This window comes from Hyla sarda, chromosome 1 (assembly GCF_029499605.1).
Source record: "Hyla sarda isolate aHylSar1 chromosome 1, aHylSar1.hap1, whole genome shotgun sequence".
In the NCBI taxonomy this organism is placed as follows: domain Eukaryota; kingdom Metazoa; phylum Chordata; class Amphibia; order Anura; family Hylidae; genus Hyla; species Hyla sarda.
Window position 1 is genome coordinate 559,310,052 of NC_079189.1, and position 19,085 is coordinate 559,329,136.

The 19,085-nt window shown below is 55.2% G+C and overlaps 21 non-coding genes across 21 annotated transcripts; all 21 read left to right on the top strand.

Moving 5' to 3' along the window:
• Positions 1 to 217: 217 nt before the first annotated feature.
• On the top strand, positions 218 to 381 carry LOC130336561 (U1 spliceosomal RNA). Its single transcript, XR_008877981.1, has one exon. It is a non-coding gene; the product is annotated as a U1 spliceosomal RNA (small nuclear RNA).
• Positions 382 to 1,116: 735 nt separating this feature from the next.
• Positions 1,117 to 1,280, top strand: LOC130336572 (U1 spliceosomal RNA). Its single transcript, XR_008877991.1, has one exon. It is a non-coding gene; the product is annotated as a U1 spliceosomal RNA (small nuclear RNA).
• A 745-nt stretch (positions 1,281 to 2,025) lies between these two features.
• On the top strand, positions 2,026 to 2,189 carry LOC130336595 (U1 spliceosomal RNA). Its single transcript, XR_008878012.1, has one exon. It is a non-coding gene; the product is annotated as a U1 spliceosomal RNA (small nuclear RNA).
• A 743-nt stretch (positions 2,190 to 2,932) lies between these two features.
• Positions 2,933 to 3,096, top strand: LOC130336606 (U1 spliceosomal RNA). Its single transcript, XR_008878023.1, has one exon. It is a non-coding gene; the product is annotated as a U1 spliceosomal RNA (small nuclear RNA).
• Positions 3,097 to 3,833: 737 nt separating this feature from the next.
• Positions 3,834 to 3,997, top strand: LOC130336617 (U1 spliceosomal RNA). The gene has a single exon (XR_008878029.1). It is a non-coding gene; the product is annotated as a U1 spliceosomal RNA (small nuclear RNA).
• Positions 3,998 to 4,736: 739 nt separating this feature from the next.
• On the top strand, positions 4,737 to 4,900 carry LOC130336625 (U1 spliceosomal RNA). Its single transcript, XR_008878031.1, has one exon. It is a non-coding gene; the product is annotated as a U1 spliceosomal RNA (small nuclear RNA).
• Positions 4,901 to 5,637: 737 nt separating this feature from the next.
• Positions 5,638 to 5,801, top strand: LOC130336633 (U1 spliceosomal RNA). The gene has a single exon (XR_008878032.1). It is a non-coding gene; the product is annotated as a U1 spliceosomal RNA (small nuclear RNA).
• A 744-nt stretch (positions 5,802 to 6,545) lies between these two features.
• On the top strand, positions 6,546 to 6,709 carry LOC130336637 (U1 spliceosomal RNA). The gene has a single exon (XR_008878033.1). It is a non-coding gene; the product is annotated as a U1 spliceosomal RNA (small nuclear RNA).
• Positions 6,710 to 7,451: 742 nt separating this feature from the next.
• LOC130336648 (U1 spliceosomal RNA) lies at positions 7,452 to 7,615 on the top strand. Its single transcript, XR_008878034.1, has one exon. It is a non-coding gene; the product is annotated as a U1 spliceosomal RNA (small nuclear RNA).
• A 744-nt stretch (positions 7,616 to 8,359) lies between these two features.
• On the top strand, positions 8,360 to 8,523 carry LOC130336659 (U1 spliceosomal RNA). Its single transcript, XR_008878035.1, has one exon. It is a non-coding gene; the product is annotated as a U1 spliceosomal RNA (small nuclear RNA).
• A 742-nt stretch (positions 8,524 to 9,265) lies between these two features.
• LOC130336670 (U1 spliceosomal RNA) lies at positions 9,266 to 9,429 on the top strand. The gene has a single exon (XR_008878036.1). It is a non-coding gene; the product is annotated as a U1 spliceosomal RNA (small nuclear RNA).
• Positions 9,430 to 10,164: 735 nt separating this feature from the next.
• On the top strand, positions 10,165 to 10,328 carry LOC130336681 (U1 spliceosomal RNA). Its single transcript, XR_008878037.1, has one exon. It is a non-coding gene; the product is annotated as a U1 spliceosomal RNA (small nuclear RNA).
• Positions 10,329 to 11,063: 735 nt separating this feature from the next.
• On the top strand, positions 11,064 to 11,227 carry LOC130336703 (U1 spliceosomal RNA). The gene has a single exon (XR_008878038.1). It is a non-coding gene; the product is annotated as a U1 spliceosomal RNA (small nuclear RNA).
• Positions 11,228 to 11,983: 756 nt separating this feature from the next.
• LOC130336714 (U1 spliceosomal RNA) lies at positions 11,984 to 12,147 on the top strand. The gene has a single exon (XR_008878039.1). It is a non-coding gene; the product is annotated as a U1 spliceosomal RNA (small nuclear RNA).
• Positions 12,148 to 12,892: 745 nt separating this feature from the next.
• Positions 12,893 to 13,056, top strand: LOC130336725 (U1 spliceosomal RNA). Its single transcript, XR_008878040.1, has one exon. It is a non-coding gene; the product is annotated as a U1 spliceosomal RNA (small nuclear RNA).
• Positions 13,057 to 13,804: 748 nt separating this feature from the next.
• LOC130336737 (U1 spliceosomal RNA) lies at positions 13,805 to 13,968 on the top strand. Its single transcript, XR_008878041.1, has one exon. It is a non-coding gene; the product is annotated as a U1 spliceosomal RNA (small nuclear RNA).
• A 747-nt stretch (positions 13,969 to 14,715) lies between these two features.
• Positions 14,716 to 14,879, top strand: LOC130336748 (U1 spliceosomal RNA). Its single transcript, XR_008878042.1, has one exon. It is a non-coding gene; the product is annotated as a U1 spliceosomal RNA (small nuclear RNA).
• Positions 14,880 to 15,629: 750 nt separating this feature from the next.
• Positions 15,630 to 15,793, top strand: LOC130336759 (U1 spliceosomal RNA). Its single transcript, XR_008878043.1, has one exon. It is a non-coding gene; the product is annotated as a U1 spliceosomal RNA (small nuclear RNA).
• Positions 15,794 to 16,537: 744 nt separating this feature from the next.
• On the top strand, positions 16,538 to 16,701 carry LOC130336770 (U1 spliceosomal RNA). The gene has a single exon (XR_008878044.1). It is a non-coding gene; the product is annotated as a U1 spliceosomal RNA (small nuclear RNA).
• Positions 16,702 to 17,448: 747 nt separating this feature from the next.
• LOC130336781 (U1 spliceosomal RNA) lies at positions 17,449 to 17,612 on the top strand. The gene has a single exon (XR_008878045.1). It is a non-coding gene; the product is annotated as a U1 spliceosomal RNA (small nuclear RNA).
• A 739-nt stretch (positions 17,613 to 18,351) lies between these two features.
• Positions 18,352 to 18,515, top strand: LOC130336792 (U1 spliceosomal RNA). Its single transcript, XR_008878046.1, has one exon. It is a non-coding gene; the product is annotated as a U1 spliceosomal RNA (small nuclear RNA).
• The last annotated feature ends 570 nt before the right edge of the window (positions 18,516 to 19,085 follow it).

Consider the following 19,085-nt stretch of genomic DNA (forward strand, 5'->3'; position numbering starts at 1 on the left):
GTGATGCACGCCGCAAAGTGAATCCGGACCCTTGGGACGCCTTAGTCGCGGGGGGTGGGTCAGGGTCTCCACCCTTCTCCACTTGTATCTGTATGTTCTGCAACTGTACTGGCCCCCCTCCCCCAAACCAAAACCATGAGGGAAAGGAGCCGAAATCGCACCAATGGAGGTGGTCTGCGTCCGAGGGGCGCCTCTCCGGCTAGGCGCCGAACAACTCATACTTACCTGGCAGGGGAGATACCATGATCACTAAGGTGGTTCTCCCAGGGTGAGGCTCATCCATTGCACTCCGGGTGTGCTGACCCCTGCGATTTCCCCAAATGCGGGAAACTCGACTGCATAATTTGTGGTAGTGGGGGACTGCGTTCGCGCTTTCCCCTGATTTCCTCTGGTCAAAAATAGTGCTCGTCTGTTGTGCCCTGGGTGGCTGCAGAAGTGGTGCGCCTGCTCCATCTTCTTCTCCTCCTCCACATTTTATCAGTCGAGTTTTCCTGCTGTGTTTGGGTGATCTTCAGGGCTGAGCACACCGTGGGGTGCGATGGTTGAGCCTCCGTGCGAGAATCGAGTGTGTGCGGGTGCTTTGCTTTCATTCATCCATGGGCCTGCGTCTCCCCCTTGTGGTCAATCTGCAGTGCCATCCATCCCGGCCGGTCCATTTATTTTCTTGAAGTTGTGTTGTGTTGTGTTGTGTTGTGTGTGTGTGTGTGTGTGTGTGTGTGTGTGTGTGTGTGTGTATGCCTTTCAGCTTGACTTCCTAACCTCCTTTCCTCCGTATGCAGCCCTGAGCCTTCCTCCTTGTAGGCGTGGCAATGTTGAGACTGTGAGCGAGCGGCTGCACCGCACCGCCCATCCATGCAAATATCCAGTTTTGTGTCTGTCTGTGGCGTCTTTGCAGTGTTGTGATGCACGCCGCAAAGTGAATCCGGACCCTTGGGACGCCTTAGTCGCGGGGGGTGGGTCAGGGTCTCCACCCTTCTCCACTTGTATCTGTATGTTCTGCAACTGTACTGGCCCCCCTCCCCCAAACCAAAACCATGAGGGAAAGGAGCCGAAATCGCACCAATGGAGGTGGTCTGCGTCCGAGGGGCGCCTCTCCGGCTAGGCGCCGAACAACTCATACTTACCTGGCAGGGGAGATACCATGATCACTAAGGTGGTTCTCCCAGGGTGAGGCTCATCCATTGCACTCCGGGTGTGCTGACCCCTGCGATTTCCCCAAATGCGGGAAACTCGACTGCATAATTTGTGGTAGTGGGGGACTGCGTTCGCGCTTTCCCCTGATTTCCTCTGGTCAAAAATAGTGCTCGTCTGTTGTGCCCTGGGTGGCTGCAGAAGTGGTGCGCCTGCTCCATCTTCTTCTCCTCCTCCACATTTTATCAGTCGAGTTTTCCTGCTGTGTTTGGGTGATCTTCAGGGCTGAGCACACCGTGGGGTGCGATGGTTGAGCCTCCGTGCGAGAATCGAGTGTGTGCGGGTGCTTTGCTTTCATTCATCCATGGGCCTGCGTCTCCCCCTTGTGGTCAATCTGCAGTGCCATCCATCCCGGCCGGTCCATTTATTTTCTTGAAGTTGTGTTGTGTTGTGTTGTGTTGTGTGTGTGTGTGTGTGTGTGTGTGTGTGTGTGTGTGTGTGTGTGTGTGTGTATGCCTTTCAGCTTGACTTCCTAACCTCCTTTCCTCCGTATGCAGCCCTGAGCCTTCCTCCTTGTAGGCGTGGCAATGTTGAGACTGTGAGCGAGCGGCTGCACCGCACCGCCCATCCATGCAAATATCCAGTTTTGTGTCTGTCTGTGGCGTCTTTGCAGTGTTGTGATGCACGCCGCAAAGTGAATCCGGACCCTTGGGACGCCTTAGTCGCGGGGGGTGGGTCAGGGTCTCCACCCTTCTCCACTTGTATCTGTATGTTCTGCAACTGTACTGGCCCCCCTCCCCCAAACCAAAACCATGAGGGAAAGGAGCCGAAATCGCACCAATGGAGGTGGTCTGCGTCCGAGGGGCGCCTCTCCGGCTAGGCGCCGAACAACTCATACTTACCTGGCAGGGGAGATACCATGATCACTAAGGTGGTTCTCCCAGGGTGAGGCTCATCCATTGCACTCCGGGTGTGCTGACCCCTGCGATTTCCCCAAATGCGGGAAACTCGACTGCATAATTTGTGGTAGTGGGGGACTGCGTTCGCGCTTTCCCCTGATTTCCTCTGGTCAAAAATAGTGCTCGTCTGTTGTGCCCTGGGTGGCTGCAGAAGTGGTGCGCCTGCTCCATCTTCTTCTCCTCCTCCACATTTTATCAGTCGAGTTTTCCTGCTGTGTTTGGGTGATCTTCAGGGCTGAGCACACCGTGGGGTGCGATGGTTGAGCCTCCGTGCGAGAATCGAGTGTGTGCGGGTGCTTTGCTTTCATTCATCCATGGGCCTGCGTCTCCCCCTTGTGGTCAATCTGCAGTGCCATCCATCCCGGCCGGTCCATTTATTTTCTTGAAGTTGTGTTGTGTTGTGTTGTGTTGTGTGTGTGTGTGTGTGTGTGTGTGTGTGTGTGTGTGTGTGTGTGTGTGTATGCCTTTCAGCTTGACTTCCTAACCTCCTTTCCTCCGTATGCAGCCCTGAGCCTTCCTCCTTGTAGGCGTGGCAATGTTGAGACTGTGAGCGAGCGGCTGCACCGCACCGCCCATCCATGCAAATATCCAGTTTTGTGTCTGTCTGTGGCGTCTTTGCAGTGTTGTGATGCACGCCGCAAAGTGAATCCGGACCCTTGGGACGCCTTAGTCGCGGGGGGTGGGTCAGGGTCTCCACCCTTCTCCACTTGTATCTGTATGTTCTGCAACTGTACTGGCCCCCCTCCCCCAAACCAAAACCATGAGGGAAAGGAGCCGAAATCGCACCAATGGAGGTGGTCTGCGTCCGAGGGGCGCCTCTCCGGCTAGGCGCCGAACAACTCATACTTACCTGGCAGGGGAGATACCATGATCACTAAGGTGGTTCTCCCAGGGTGAGGCTCATCCATTGCACTCCGGGTGTGCTGACCCCTGCGATTTCCCCAAATGCGGGAAACTCGACTGCATAATTTGTGGTAGTGGGGGACTGCGTTCGCGCTTTCCCCTGATTTCCTCTGGTCAAAAATAGTGCTCGTCTGTTGTGCCCTGGGTGGCTGCAGAAGTGGTGCGCCTGCTCCATCTTCTTCTCCTCCTCCACATTTTATCAGTCGAGTTTTCCTGCTGTGTTTGGGTGATCTTCAGGGCTGAGCACACCGTGGGGTGCGATGGTTGAGCCTCCGTGCGAGAATCGAGTGTGTGCGGGTGCTTTGCTTTCATTCATCCATGGGCCTGCGTCTCCCCCTTGTGGTCAATCTGCAGTGCCATCCATCCCGGCCGGTCCATTTATTTTCTTGAAGTTGTGTTGTGTTGTGTTGTGTTGTGTGTGTGTGTGTGTGTGTGTGTGTGTGTGTGTGTGTGTGTGTATGCCTTTCAGCTTGACTTCCTAACCTCCTTTCCTCCGTATGCAGCCCTGAGCCTTCCTCCTTGTAGGCGTGGCAATGTTGAGACTGTGAGCGAGCGGCTGCACCGCACCGCCCATCCATGCAAATATCCAGTTTTGTGTCTGTCTGTGGCGTCTTTGCAGTGTTGTGATGCACGCCGCAAAGTGAATCCGGACCCTTGGGACGCCTTAGTCGCGGGGGGTGGGTCAGGGTCTCCACCCTTCTCCACTTGTATCTGTATGTTCTGCAACTGTACTGGCCCCCCTCCCCCAAACCAAAACCATGAGGGAAAGGAGCCGAAATCGCACCAATGGAGGTGGTCTGCGTCCGAGGGGCGCCTCTCCGGCTAGGCGCCGAACAACTCATACTTACCTGGCAGGGGAGATACCATGATCACTAAGGTGGTTCTCCCAGGGTGAGGCTCATCCATTGCACTCCGGGTGTGCTGACCCCTGCGATTTCCCCAAATGCGGGAAACTCGACTGCATAATTTGTGGTAGTGGGGGACTGCGTTCGCGCTTTCCCCTGATTTCCTCTGGTCAAAAATAGTGCTCGTCTGTTGTGCCCTGGGTGGCTGCAGAAGTGGTGCGCCTGCTCCATCTTCTTCTCCTCCTCCACATTTTATCAGTCGAGTTTTCCTGCTGTGTTTGGGTGATCTTCAGGGCTGAGCACACCGTGGGGTGCGATGGTTGAGCCTCCGTGCGAGAATCGAGTGTGTGCGGGTGCTTTGCTTTCATTCATCCATGGGCCTGCGTCTCCCCCTTGTGGTCAATCTGCAGTGCCATCCATCCCGGCCGGTCCATTTATTTTCTTGAAGTTGTGTTGTGTTGTGTTGTGTTGTGTGTGTGTGTGTGTGTGTGTGTGTGTGTGTGTGTGTGTGTGTGTATGCCTTTCAGCTTGACTTCCTAACCTCCTTTCCTCCGTATGCAGCCCTGAGCCTTCCTCCTTGTAGGCGTGGCAATGTTGAGACTGTGAGCGAGCGGCTGCACCGCACCGCCCATCCATGCAAATATCCAGTTTTGTGTCTGTCTGTGGCGTCTTTGCAGTGTTGTGATGCACGCCGCAAAGTGAATCCGGACCCTTGGGACGCCTTAGTCGCGGGGGGTGGGTCAGGGTCTCCACCCTTCTCCACTTGTATCTGTATGTTCTGCAACTGTACTGGCCCCCCTCCCCCAAACCAAAACCATGAGGGAAAGGAGCCGAAATCGCACCAATGGAGGTGGTCTGCGTCCGAGGGGCGCCTCTCCGGCTAGGCGCCGAACAACTCATACTTACCTGGCAGGGGAGATACCATGATCACTAAGGTGGTTCTCCCAGGGTGAGGCTCATCCATTGCACTCCGGGTGTGCTGACCCCTGCGATTTCCCCAAATGCGGGAAACTCGACTGCATAATTTGTGGTAGTGGGGGACTGCGTTCGCGCTTTCCCCTGATTTCCTCTGGTCAAAAATAGTGCTCGTCTGTTGTGCCCTGGGTGGCTGCAGAAGTGGTGCGCCTGCTCCATCTTCTTCTCCTCCTCCACATTTTATCAGTCGAGTTTTCCTGCTGTGTTTGGGTGATCTTCAGGGCTGAGCACACCGTGGGGTGCGATGGTTGAGCCTCCGTGCGAGAATCGAGTGTGTGCGGGTGCTTTGCTTTCATTCATCCATGGGCCTGCGTCTCCCCCTTGTGGTCAATCTGCAGTGCCATCCATCCCGGCCGGTCCATTTATTTTCTTGAAGTTGTGTTGTGTTGTGTTGTGTTGTGTGTGTGTGTGTGTGTGTGTGTGTGTGTGTGTGTGTGTGTGTATGCCTTTCAGCTTGACTTCCTAACCTCCTTTCCTCCGTATGCAGCCCTGAGCCTTCCTCCTTGTAGGCGTGGCAATGTTGAGACTGTGAGCGAGCGGCTGCACCGCACCGCCCATCCATGCAAATATCCAGTTTTGTGTCTGTCTGTGGCGTCTTTGCAGTGTTGTGATGCACGCCGCAAAGTGAATCCGGACCCTTGGGACGCCTTAGTCGCGGGGGGTGGGTCAGGGTCTCCACCCTTCTCCACTTGTATCTGTATGTTCTGCAACTGTACTGGCCCCCCTCCCCCAAACCAAAACCATGAGGGAAAGGAGCCGAAATCGCACCAATGGAGGTGGTCTGCGTCCGAGGGGCGCCTCTCCGGCTAGGCGCCGAACAACTCATACTTACCTGGCAGGGGAGATACCATGATCACTAAGGTGGTTCTCCCAGGGTGAGGCTCATCCATTGCACTCCGGGTGTGCTGACCCCTGCGATTTCCCCAAATGCGGGAAACTCGACTGCATAATTTGTGGTAGTGGGGGACTGCGTTCGCGCTTTCCCCTGATTTCCTCTGGTCAAAAATAGTGCTCGTCTGTTGTGCCCTGGGTGGCTGCAGAAGTGGTGCGCCTGCTCCATCTTCTTCTCCTCCTCCACATTTTATCAGTCGAGTTTTCCTGCTGTGTTTGGGTGATCTTCAGGGCTGAGCACACCGTGGGGTGCGATGGTTGAGCCTCCGTGCGAGAATCGAGTGTGTGCGGGTGCTTTGCTTTCATTCATCCATGGGCCTGCGTCTCCCCCTTGTGGTCAATCTGCAGTGCCATCCATCCCGGCCGGTCCATTTATTTTCTTGAAGTTGTGTTGTGTTGTGTTGTGTTGTGTGTGTGTGTGTGTGTGTGTGTGTGTGTGTGTGTGTGTGTGTGTGTATGCCTTTCAGCTTGACTTCCTAACCTCCTTTCCTCCGTATGCAGCCCTGAGCCTTCCTCCTTGTAGGCGTGGCAATGTTGAGACTGTGAGCGAGCGGCTGCACCGCACCGCCCATCCATGCAAATATCCAGTTTTGTGTCTGTCTGTGGCGTCTTTGCAGTGTTGTGATGCACGCCGCAAAGTGAATCCGGACCCTTGGGACGCCTTAGTCGCGGGGGGGGGTGGGTCAGGGTCTCCACCCTTCTCCACTTGTATCTGTATGTTCTGCAACTGTACTGGCCCCCCTCCCCCAAACCAAAACCATGAGGGAAAGGAGCCGAAATCGCACCAATGGAGGTGGTCTGCGTCCGAGGGGCGCCTCTCCGGCTAGGCGCCGAACAACTCATACTTACCTGGCAGGGGAGATACCATGATCACTAAGGTGGTTCTCCCAGGGTGAGGCTCATCCATTGCACTCCGGGTGTGCTGACCCCTGCGATTTCCCCAAATGCGGGAAACTCGACTGCATAATTTGTGGTAGTGGGGGACTGCGTTCGCGCTTTCCCCTGATTTCCTCTGGTCAAAAATAGTGCTCGTCTGTTGTGCCCTGGGTGGCTGCAGAAGTGGTGCGCCTGCTCCATCTTCTTCTCCTCCTCCACATTTTATCAGTCGAGTTTTCCTGCTGTGTTTGGGTGATCTTCAGGGCTGAGCACACCGTGGGGTGCGATGGTTGAGCCTCCGTGCGAGAATCGAGTGTGTGCGGGTGCTTTGCTTTCATTCATCCATGGGCCTGCGTCTCCCCCTTGTGGTCAATCTGCAGTGCCATCCATCCCGGCCGGTCCATTTATTTTCTTGAAGTTGTGTTGTGTTGTGTTGTGTTGTGTTGTGTGTGTGTGTGTGTGTGTGTGTGTGTGTGTGTGTGTGTGTGTATGCCTTTCAGCTTGACTTCCTAACCTCCTTTCCTCCGTATGCAGCCCTGAGCCTTCCTCCTTGTAGGCGTGGCAATGTTGAGACTGTGAGCGAGCGGCTGCACCGCACCGCCCATCCATGCAAATATCCAGTTTTGTGTCTGTCTGTGGCGTCTTTGCAGTGTTGTGATGCACGCCGCAAAGTGAATCCGGACCCTTGGGACGCCTTAGTCGCGGGGGGTGGGTCAGGGTCTCCACCCTTCTCCACTTGTATCTGTATGTTCTGCAACTGTACTGGCCCCCCTCCCCCAAACCAAAACCATGAGGGAAAGGAGCCGAAATCGCACCAATGGAGGTGGTCTGCGTCCGAGGGGCGCCTCTCCGGCTAGGCGCCGAACAACTCATACTTACCTGGCAGGGGAGATACCATGATCACTAAGGTGGTTCTCCCAGGGTGAGGCTCATCCATTGCACTCCGGGTGTGCTGACCCCTGCGATTTCCCCAAATGCGGGAAACTCGACTGCATAATTTGTGGTAGTGGGGGACTGCGTTCGCGCTTTCCCCTGATTTCCTCTGGTCAAAAATAGTGCTCGTCTGTTGTGCCCTGGGTGGCTGCAGAAGTGGTGCGCCTGCTCCATCTTCTTCTCCTCCTCCACATTTTATCAGTCGAGTTTTCCTGCTGTGTTTGGGTGATCTTCAGGGCTGAGCACACCGTGGGGTGCGATGGTTGAGCCTCCGTGCGAGAATCGAGTGTGTGCGGGTGCTTTGCTTTCATTCATCCATGGGCCTGCGTCTCCCCCTTGTGGTCAATCTGCAGTGCCATCCATCCCGGCCGGTCCATTTATTTTCTTGAAGTTGTGTTGTGTTGTGTTGTGTTGTGTTGTGTGTGTGTGTGTGTGTGTGTGTGTGTGTGTGTGTGTGTGTGTGTATGCCTTTCAGCTTGACTTCCTAACCTCCTTTCCTCCGTATGCAGCCCTGAGCCTTCCTCCTTGTAGGCGTGGCAATGTTGAGACTGTGAGCGAGCGGCTGCACCGCACCGCCCATCCATGCAAATATCCAGTTTTGTGTCTGTCTGTGGCGTCTTTGCAGTGTTGTGATGCACGCCGCAAAGTGAATCCGGACCCTTGGGACGCCTTAGTCGCGGGGGGTGGGTCAGGGTCTCCACCCTTCTCCACTTGTATCTGTATGTTCTGCAACTGTACTGGCCCCCCTCCCCCAAACCAAAACCATGAGGGAAAGGAGCCGAAATCGCACCAATGGAGGTGGTCTGCGTCCGAGGGGCGCCTCTCCGGCTAGGCGCCGAACAACTCATACTTACCTGGCAGGGGAGATACCATGATCACTAAGGTGGTTCTCCCAGGGTGAGGCTCATCCATTGCACTCCGGGTGTGCTGACCCCTGCGATTTCCCCAAATGCGGGAAACTCGACTGCATAATTTGTGGTAGTGGGGGACTGCGTTCGCGCTTTCCCCTGATTTCCTCTGGTCAAAAATAGTGCTCGTCTGTTGTGCCCTGGGTGGCTGCAGAAGTGGTGCGCCTGCTCCATCTTCTTCTCCTCCTCCACATTTTATCAGTCGAGTTTTCCTGCTGTGTTTGGGTGATCTTCAGGGCTGAGCACACCGTGGGGTGCGATGGTTGAGCCTCCGTGCGAGAATCGAGTGTGTGCGGGTGCTTTGCTTTCATTCATCCATGGGCCTGCGTCTCCCCCTTGTGGTCAATCTGCAGTGCCATCCATCCCGGCCGGTCCATTTATTTTCTTGAAGTTGTGTTGTGTTGTGTTGTGTTGTGTTGTGTGTGTGTGTGTGTGTGTGTGTGTGTGTGTGTGTGTGTGTGTATGCCTTTCAGCTTGACTTCCTAACCTCCTTTCCTCCGTATGCAGCCCTGAGCCTTCCTCCTTGTAGGCGTGGCAATGTTGAGACTGTGAGCGAGCGGCTGCACCGCACCGCCCATCCATGCAAATATCCAGTTTTGTGTCTGTCTGTGGCGTCTTTGCAGTGTTGTGATGCACGCCGCAAAGTGAATCCGGACCCTTGGGACGCCTTAGTCGCGGGGGGTGGGTCAGGGTCTCCACCCTTCTCCACTTGTATCTGTATGTTCTGCAACTGTACTGGCCCCCCTCCCCCAAACCAAAACCATGAGGGAAAGGAGCCGAAATCGCACCAATGGAGGTGGTCTGCGTCCGAGGGGCGCCTCTCCGGCTAGGCGCCGAACAACTCATACTTACCTGGCAGGGGAGATACCATGATCACTAAGGTGGTTCTCCCAGGGTGAGGCTCATCCATTGCACTCCGGGTGTGCTGACCCCTGCGATTTCCCCAAATGCGGGAAACTCGACTGCATAATTTGTGGTAGTGGGGGACTGCGTTCGCGCTTTCCCCTGATTTCCTCTGGTCAAAAATAGTGCTCGTCTGTTGTGCCCTGGGTGGCTGCAGAAGTGGTGCGCCTGCTCCATCTTCTTCTCCTCCTCCACATTTTATCAGTCGAGTTTTCCTGCTGTGTTTGGGTGATCTTCAGGGCTGAGCACACCGTGGGGTGCGATGGTTGAGCCTCCGTGCGAGAATCGAGTGTGTGCGGGTGCTTTGCTTTCATTCATCCATGGGCCTGCGTCTCCCCCTTGTGGTCAATCTGCAGTGCCATCCATCCCGGCCGGTCCATTTATTTTCTTGAAGTTGTGTTGTGTTGTGTTGTGTTGTGTGTGTGTGTGTGTGTGTGTGTGTGTGTGTGTGTGTGTGTATGCCTTTCAGCTTGACTTCCTAACCTCCTTTCCTCCGTATGCAGCCCTGAGCCTTCCTCCTTGTAGGCGTGGCAATGTTGAGACTGTGAGCGAGCGGCTGCACCGCACCGCCCATCCATGCAAATATCCAGTTTTGTGTCTGTCTGTGGCGTCTTTGCAGTGTTGTGATGCACGCCGCAAAGTGAATCCGGACCCTTGGGACGCCTTAGTCGCGGGGGGTGGGTCAGGGTCTCCACCCTTCTCCACTTGTATCTGTATGTTCTGCAACTGTACTGGCCCCCCTCCCCCAAACCAAAACCATGAGGGAAAGGAGCCGAAATCGCACCAATGGAGGTGGTCTGCGTCCGAGGGGCGCCTCTCCGGCTAGGCGCCGAACAACTCATACTTACCTGGCAGGGGAGATACCATGATCACTAAGGTGGTTCTCCCAGGGTGAGGCTCATCCATTGCACTCCGGGTGTGCTGACCCCTGCGATTTCCCCAAATGCGGGAAACTCGACTGCATAATTTGTGGTAGTGGGGGACTGCGTTCGCGCTTTCCCCTGATTTCCTCTGGTCAAAAATAGTGCTCGTCTGTTGTGCCCTGGGTGGCTGCAGAAGTGGTGCGCCTGCTCCATCTTCTTCTCCTCCTCCACATTTTATCAGTCGAGTTTTCCTGCTGTGTTTGGGTGATCTTCAGGGCTGAGCACACCGTGGGGTGCGATGGTTGAGCCTCCGTGCGAGAATCGAGTGTGTGCGGGTGCTTTGCTTTCATTCATCCATGGGCCTGCGTCTCCCCCTTGTGGTCAATCTGCAGTGCCATCCATCCCGGCCGGTCCATTTATTTTCTTGAAGTTGTGTTGTGTTGTGTTGTGTTGTGTGTGTGTGTGTGTGTGTGTGTGTGTGTGTGTGTGTGTGTATGCCTTTCAGCTTGACTTCCTAACCTCCTTTCCTCCGTATGCAGCCCTGAGCCTTCCTCCTTGTAGGCGTGGCAATGTTGAGACTGTGAGCGAGCGGCTGCACCGCACCGCCCATCCATGCAAATATCCAGTTTTGTGTCTGTCTGTGGCGTCTTTGCAGTGTTGTGATGCACGCCGCAAAGTGAATCCGGACCCTTGGGACGCCTTAGTCGCGGGGGGTGGGTCAGGGTCTCCACCCTTCTCCACTTGTATCTGTATGTTCTGCAACTGTACTGGCCCCCCTCCCCCAAACCAAAACCATGAGGGAAAGGAGCCGAAATCGCACCAATGGAGGTGGTCTGCGTCCGAGGGGCGCCTCTCCGGCTAGGCGCCGAACAACTCATACTTACCTGGCAGGGGAGATACCATGATCACTAAGGTGGTTCTCCCAGGGTGAGGCTCATCCATTGCACTCCGGGTGTGCTGACCCCTGCGATTTCCCCAAATGCGGGAAACTCGACTGCATAATTTGTGGTAGTGGGGGACTGCGTTCGCGCTTTCCCCTGATTTCCTCTGGTCAAAAATAGTGCTCGTCTGTTGTGCCCTGGGTGGCTGCAGAAGTGGTGCGCCTGCTCCATCTTCTTCTCCTCCTCCACATTTTATCAGTCGAGTTTTCCTGCTGTGTTTGGGTGATCTTCAGGGCTGAGCACACCGTGGGGTGCGATGGTTGAGCCTCCGTGCAAGAATCGAGTGTGTGCGGGTGCTTTGCTTTCATTCATCCATGGGCCTGCGTCTCCCCCTTGTGGTCAATCTGCAGTGCCATCCATCCCGGCCGGTCCATTTATTTTCTTGAAGTTGTGTTGTGTTGTGTTGTGTTGTGTTGTGTGTGTGTGTGTGTGTGTGTGTGTGTGTGTGTGTGTGTGTGTGTGTGTGTGTGTGTATGCCTTTCAGCTTGACTTCCTAACCTCCTTTCCTCCGTATGCAGCCCTGAGCCTTCCTCCTTGTAGGCGTGGCAATGTTGAGACTGTGAGCGAGCGGCTGCACCGCACCGCCCATCCATGCAAATATCCAGTTTTGTGTCTGTCTGTGGCGTCTTTGCAGTGTTGTGATGCACGCCGCAAAGTGAATCCGGACCCTTGGGACGCCTTAGTCGCGGGGGGTGGGTCAGGGTCTCCACCCTTCTCCACTTGTATCTGTATGTTCTGCAACTGTACTGGCCCCCCTCCCCCAAACCAAAACCATGAGGGAAAGGAGCCGAAATCGCACCAATGGAGGTGGTCTGCGTCCGAGGGGCGCCTCTCCGGCTAGGCGCCGAACAACTCATACTTACCTGGCAGGGGAGATACCATGATCACTAAGGTGGTTCTCCCAGGGTGAGGCTCATCCATTGCACTCCGGGTGTGCTGACCCCTGCGATTTCCCCAAATGCGGGAAACTCGACTGCATAATTTGTGGTAGTGGGGGACTGCGTTCGCGCTTTCCCCTGATTTCCTCTGGTCAAAAATAGTGCTCGTCTGTTGTGCCCTGGGTGGCTGCAGAAGTGGTGCGCCTGCTCCATCTTCTTCTCCTCCTCCACATTTTATCAGTCGAGTTTTCCTGCTGTGTTTGGGTGATCTTCAGGGCTGAGCACACCGTGGGGTGCGATGGTTGAGCCTCCGTGCGAGAATCGAGTGTGTGCGGGTGCTTTGCTTTCATTCATCCATGGGCCTGCGTCTCCCCCTTGTGGTCAATCTGCAGTGCCATCCATCCCGGCCGGTCCATTTATTTTCTTGAAGTTGTGTTGTGTTGTGTTGTGTTGTGTGTGTGTGTGTGTGTGTGTGTGTGTGTGTGTGTGTGTGTGTGTGTGTGTATGCCTTTCAGCTTGACTTCCTAACCTCCTTTCCTCCGTATGCAGCCCTGAGCCTTCCTCCTTGTAGGCGTGGCAATGTTGAGACTGTGAGCGAGCGGCTGCACCGCACCGCCCATCCATGCAAATATCCAGTTTTGTGTCTGTCTGTGGCGTCTTTGCAGTGTTGTGATGCACGCCGCAAAGTGAATCCGGACCCTTGGGACGCCTTAGTCGCGGGGGGTGGGTCAGGGTCTCCACCCTTCTCCACTTGTATCTGTATGTTCTGCAACTGTACTGGCCCCCCTCCCCCAAACCAAAACCATGAGGGAAAGGAGCCGAAATCGCACCAATGGAGGTGGTCTGCGTCCGAGGGGCGCCTCTCCGGCTAGGCGCCGAACAACTCATACTTACCTGGCAGGGGAGATACCATGATCACTAAGGTGGTTCTCCCAGGGTGAGGCTCATCCATTGCACTCCGGGTGTGCTGACCCCTGCGATTTCCCCAAATGCGGGAAACTCGACTGCATAATTTGTGGTAGTGGGGGACTGCGTTCGCGCTTTCCCCTGATTTCCTCTGGTCAAAAATAGTGCTCGTCTGTTGTGCCCTGGGTGGCTGCAGAAGTGGTGCGCCTGCTCCATCTTCTTCTCCTCCTCCACATTTTATCAGTCGAGTTTTCCTGCTGTGTTTGGGTGATCTTCAGGGCTGAGCACACCGTGGGGTGCGATGGTTGAGCCTCCGTGCGAGAATCGAGTGTGTGCGGGTGCTTTGCTTTCATTCATCCATGGGCCTGCGTCTCCCCCTTGTGGTCAATCTGCAGTGCCATCCATCCCGGCCGGTCCATTTATTTTCTTGAAGTTGTGTTGTGTTGTGTTGTGTTGTGTTGTGTGTGTGTGTGTGTGTGTGTGTGTGTGTGTGTGTGTGTGTGTGTGTGTATGCCTTTCAGCTTGACTTCCTAACCTCCTTTCCTCCGTATGCAGCCCTGAGCCTTCCTCCTTGTAGGCGTGGCAATGTTGAGACTGTGAGCGAGCGGCTGCACCGCACCGCCCATCCATGCAAATATCCAGTTTTGTGTCTGTCTGTGGCGTCTTTGCAGTGTTGTGATGCACGCCGCAAAGTGAATCCGGACCCTTGGGACGCCTTAGTCGCGGGGGGTGGGTCAGGGTCTCCACCCTTCTCCACTTGTATCTGTATGTTCTGCAACTGTACTGGCCCCCCTCCCCCAAACCAAAACCATGAGGGAAAGGAGCCGAAATCGCACCAATGGAGGTGGTCTGCGTCCGAGGGGCGCCTCTCCGGCTAGGCGCCGAACAACTCATACTTACCTGGCAGGGGAGATACCATGATCACTAAGGTGGTTCTCCCAGGGTGAGGCTCATCCATTGCACTCCGGGTGTGCTGACCCCTGCGATTTCCCCAAATGCGGGAAACTCGACTGCATAATTTGTGGTAGTGGGGGACTGCGTTCGCGCTTTCCCCTGATTTCCTCTGGTCAAAAATAGTGCTCGTCTGTTGTGCCCTGGGTGGCTGCAGAAGTGGTGCGCCTGCTCCATCTTCTTCTCCTCCTCCACATTTTATCAGTCGAGTTTTCCTGCTGTGTTTGGGTGATCTTCAGGGCTGAGCACACCGTGGGGTGCGATGGTTGAGCCTCCGTGCGAGAATCGAGTGTGTGCGGGTGCTTTGCTTTCATTCATCCATGGGCCTGCGTCTCCCCCTTGTGGTCAATCTGCAGTGCCATCCATCCCGGCCGGTCCATTTATTTTCTTGAAGTTGTGTTGTGTTGTGTTGTGTTGTGTGTGTGTGTGTGTGTGTGTGTGTGTGTGTGTGTGTGTGTGTGTGTGTGTGTATGCCTTTCAGCTTGACTTCCTAACCTCCTTTCCTCCGTATGCAGCCCTGAGCCTTCCTCCTTGTAGGCGTGGCAATGTTGAGACTGTGAGCGAGCGGCTGCACCGCACCGCCCATCCATGCAAATATCCAGTTTTGTGTCTGTCTGTGGCGTCTTTGCAGTGTTGTGATGCACGCCGCAAAGTGAATCCGGACCCTTGGGACGCCTTAGTCGCGGGGGGTGGGTCAGGGTCTCCACCCTTCTCCACTTGTATCTGTATGTTCTGCAACTGTACTGGCCCCCCTCCCCCAAACCAAAACCATGAGGGAAAGGAGCCGAAATCGCACCAATGGAGGTGGTCTGCGTCCGAGGGGCGCCTCTCCGGCTAGGCGCCGAACAACTCATACTTACCTGGCAGGGGAGATACCATGATCACTAAGGTGGTTCTCCCAGGGTGAGGCTCATCCATTGCACTCCGGGTGTGCTGACCCCTGCGATTTCCCCAAATGCGGGAAACTCGACTGCATAATTTGTGGTAGTGGGGGACTGCGTTCGCGCTTTCCCCTGATTTCCTCTGGTCAAAAATAGTGCTCGTCTGTTGTGCCCTGGGTGGCTGCAGAAGTGGTGCGCCTGCTCCATCTTCTTCTCCTCCTCCACATTTTATCAGTCGAGTTTTCCTGCTGTGTTTGGGTGATCTTCAGGGCTGAGCACACCGTGGGGTGCGATGGTTGAGCCTCCGTGCGAGAATCGAGTGTGTGCGGGTGCTTTGCTTTCATTCATCCATGGGCCTGCGTCTCCCCCTTGTGGTCAATCTGCAGTGCCATCCATCCCGGCCGGTCCATTTATTTTCTTGAAGTTGTGTTGTGTTGTGTTGTGTTGTGTTGTGTGTGTGTGTGTGTGTGTGTGTGTGTGTGTGTGTGTGTGTGTGTGTGTGTATGCCTTTCAGCTTGACTTCCTAACCTCCTTTCCTCCGTATGCAGCCCTGAGCCTTCCTCCTTGTAGGCGTGGCAATGTTGAGACTGTGAGCGAGCGGCTGCACCGCACCGCCCATCCATGCAAATATCCAGTTTTGTGTCTGTCTGTGGCGTCTTTGCAGTGTTGTGATGCACGCCGCAAAGTGAATCCGGACCCTTGGGACGCCTTAGTCGCGGGGGGTGGGTCAGGGTCTCCACCCTTCTCCACTTGTATCTGTATGTTCTGCAACTGTACTGGCCCCCCTCCCCCAAACCAAAACCATGAGGGAAAGGAGCCGAAATCGCACCAATGGAGGTGGTCTGCGTCCGAGGGGCGCCTCTCCGGCTAGGCGCCGAACAACTCATACTTACCTGGCAGGGGAGATACCATGATCACTAAGGTGGTTCTCCCAGGGTGAGGCTCATCCATTGCACTCCGGGTGTGCTGACCCCTGCGATTTCCCCAAATGCGGGAAACTCGACTGCATAATTTGTGGTAGTGGGGGACTGCGTTCGCGCTTTCCCCTGATTTCCTCTGGTCAAAAATAGTGCTCGTCTGTTGTGCCCTGGGTGGCTGCAGAAGTGGTGCGCCTGCTCCATCTTCTTCTCCTCCTCCACATTTTATCAGTCGAGTTTTCCTGCTGTGTTTGGGTGATCTTCAGGGCTGAGCACACCGTGGGGTGCGATGGTTGAGCCTCCGTGCGAGAATCGAGTGTGTGCGGGTGCTTTGCTTTCATTCATCCATGGGCCTGCGTCTCCCCCTTGTGGTCAATCTGCAGTGCCATCCATCCCGGCCGGTCCATTTATTTTCTTGAAGTTGTGTTGTGTTGTGTTGTGTTGTGTTGTGTGTGTGTGTGTGTGTGTGTGTGTGTGTGTGTGTGTGTGTGTGTATGCCTTTCAGCTTGACTTCCTAACCTCCTTTCCTCCGTATGCAGCCCTGAGCCTTCCTCCTTGTAGGCGTGGCAATGTTGAGACTGTGAGCGAGCGGCTGCACCGCACCGCCCATCCATGCAAATATCCAGTTTTGTGTCTGTCTGTGGCGTCTTTGCAGTGTTGTGATGCACGCCGCAAAGTGAATCCGGACCCTTGGGACGCCTTAGTCGCGGGGGGTGGGTCAGGGTCTCCACCCTTCTCCACTTGTATCTGTATGTTCTGCAACTGTACTGGCCCCCCTCCCCCAAACCAAAACCATGAGGGAAAGGAGCCGAAATCGCACCAATGGAGGTGGTCTGCGTCCGAGGGGCGCCTCTCCGGCTAGGCGCCGAACAACTCATACTTACCTGGCAGGGGAGATACCATGATCACTAAGGTGGTTCTCCCAGGGTGAGGCTCATCCATTGCACTCCGGGTGTGCTGACCCCTGCGATTTCCCCAAATGCGGGAAACTCGACTGCATAATTTGTGGTAGTGGGGGACTGCGTTCGCGCTTTCCCCTGATTTCCTCTGGTCAAAAATAGTGCTCGTCTGTTGTGCCCTGGGTGGCTGCAGAAGTGGTGCGCCTGCTCCATCTTCTTCTCCTCCTCCACATTTTATCAGTCGAGTTTTCCTGCTGTGTTTGGGTGATCTTCAGGGCTGAGCACACCGTGGGGTGCGATGGTTGAGCCTCCGTGCGAGAATCGAGTGTGTGCGGGTGCTTTGCTTTCATTCATCCATGGGCCTGCGTCTCCCCCTTGTGGTCAATCTGCAGTGCCATCCATCCCGGCCGGTCCATTTATTTTCTTGAAGTTGTGTTGTGTTGTGTTGTGTTGTGTGTGTTGTGTTGTGTGTGTGTGTGTGTGTGTGTGTGTGTGTGTGTGTGTGTATGCCTTTCAGCTTGACTTCCTAACCTCCTTTCCTCCGTATGCAGCCCTGAGCCTTCCTCCTTGTAGGCGTGGCAATGTTGAGACTGTGAGCGAGCGGCTGCACCGCACCGCCCATCCATGCAAATATCCAGTTTTGTGTCTGTCTGTGGCGTCTTTGCAGTGTTGTGATGCACGCCGCAAAGTGAATCCGGACCCTTGGGACGCCTTAGTCGCGGGGGGTGGGTCAGGGTCTCCACCCTTCTCCACTTGTATCTGTATGTTCTGCAACTGTACTGGCCCCCCTCCCCCAAACCAAAACCATGAGGGAAAGGAGCCGAAATCGCACCAATGGAGGTGGTCTGCGTCCGAGGGGCGCCTCTCCGGCTAGGCGCCGAACAACTCATACTTACCTGGCAGGGGAGATACCATGATCACTAAGGTGGTTCTCCCAGGGTGAGGCTCATCCATTGCACTCCGGGTGTGCTGACCCCTGCGATTTCCCCAAATGCGGGAAACTCGACTGCATAATTTGTGGTAGTGGGGGACTGCGTTCGCGCTTTCCCCTGATTTCCTCTGGTCAAAAATAGTGCTCGTCTGTTGTGCCCTGGGTGGCTGCAGAAGTGGTGCGCCTGCTCCATCTTCTTCTCCTCCTCCACATTTTATCAGTCGAGTTTTCCTGCTGTGTTTGGGTGATCTTCAGGGCTGAGCACACCGTGGGGTGCGATGGTTGAGCCTCCGTGCGAGAATCGAGTGTGTGCGGGTGCTTTGCTTTCATTCATCCATGGGCCTGCGTCTCCCCCTTGTGGTCAATCTGCAGTGCCATCCATCCCGGCCGGTCCATTTATTTTCTTGGTGTTGTGTTGTGTTGTGTTGTGTTGTGTGTGTGTGTGTGTGTGTGTGTGTGTGTGTGTGTGTGTGTGTGTATGCCTTTCAGCTTGACTTCCTAACCTCCTTTCCTCCGTATGCAGCCCTGAGCCTTCCTCCTTGTAGGCGTGGCAATGTTGAGACTGTGAGCGAGCGGCTGCACCGCACCGCCCATCCATGCAAATATCCAGTTTTGTGTCTGTCTGTGGCGTCTTTGCAGTGTTGTGATGCACGCCGCAAAGTGAATCCGGACCCTTGGGACGCCTTAGTCGCGGGGGGTGGGTCAGGGTCTCCACCCTTCTCCACTTGTATCTGTATGTTCTGCAACTGTACTGGCCCCCCTCCCCCAAACCAAAACCATGAGGGAAAGGAGCCGAAATCGCACCAATGGAGGTGGTCTGCGTCCGAGGGGCGCCTCTCCGGCTAGGCGCCGAACAACTCATACTTACCTGGCAGGGGAGATACCATGATCACTAAGGTGGTTCTCCCAGGGTGAGGCTCATCCATTGCACTCCGGGTGTGCTGACCCCTGCGATTTCCCCAAATGCGGGAAACTCGACTGCATAATTTGTGGTAGTGGGGGACTGCGTTCGCGCTTTCCCCTGATTTCCTCTGGTCAAAAATAGTGCTCGTCTGTTGTGCCCTGGGTGGCTGCAGAAGTGGTGCGCCTGCTCCATCTTCTTCTCCTCCTCCACATTTTATCAGTCGAGTTTTCCTGCTGTGTTTGGGTGATCTTCAGGGCTGAGCACACCGTGGGGTGCGATGGTTGAGCCTCCGTGCGAGAATCGAGTGTGTGCGGGTGCTTTGCTTTCATTCATCCATGGGCCTGCGTCTCCCCCTTGTGGTCAATCTGCAGTGCCATCCATCCCGGCCGGTCCATTTATTTTCTTGAAGTTGTGTTGTGTTGTGTTGTGTGTGTTGTGTGTGTGTGTGTGTGTGTGTGTGTGTGTGTGTGTGTGTGTGTGTATGCCTTTCAGCTTGACTTCCTAACCTCCTTTCCTCCGTATGCAGCCCTGAGCCTTCCTCCTTGTAGGCGTGGCAATGTTGAGACTGTGAGCGAGCGGCTGCACCGCACCGCCCATCCATGCAAATATCCAGTTTTGTGTCTGTCTGTGGCGTCTTTGCAGTGTTGTGATGCACGCCGCAAAGTGAATCCGGACCCTTGGGACGCCTTA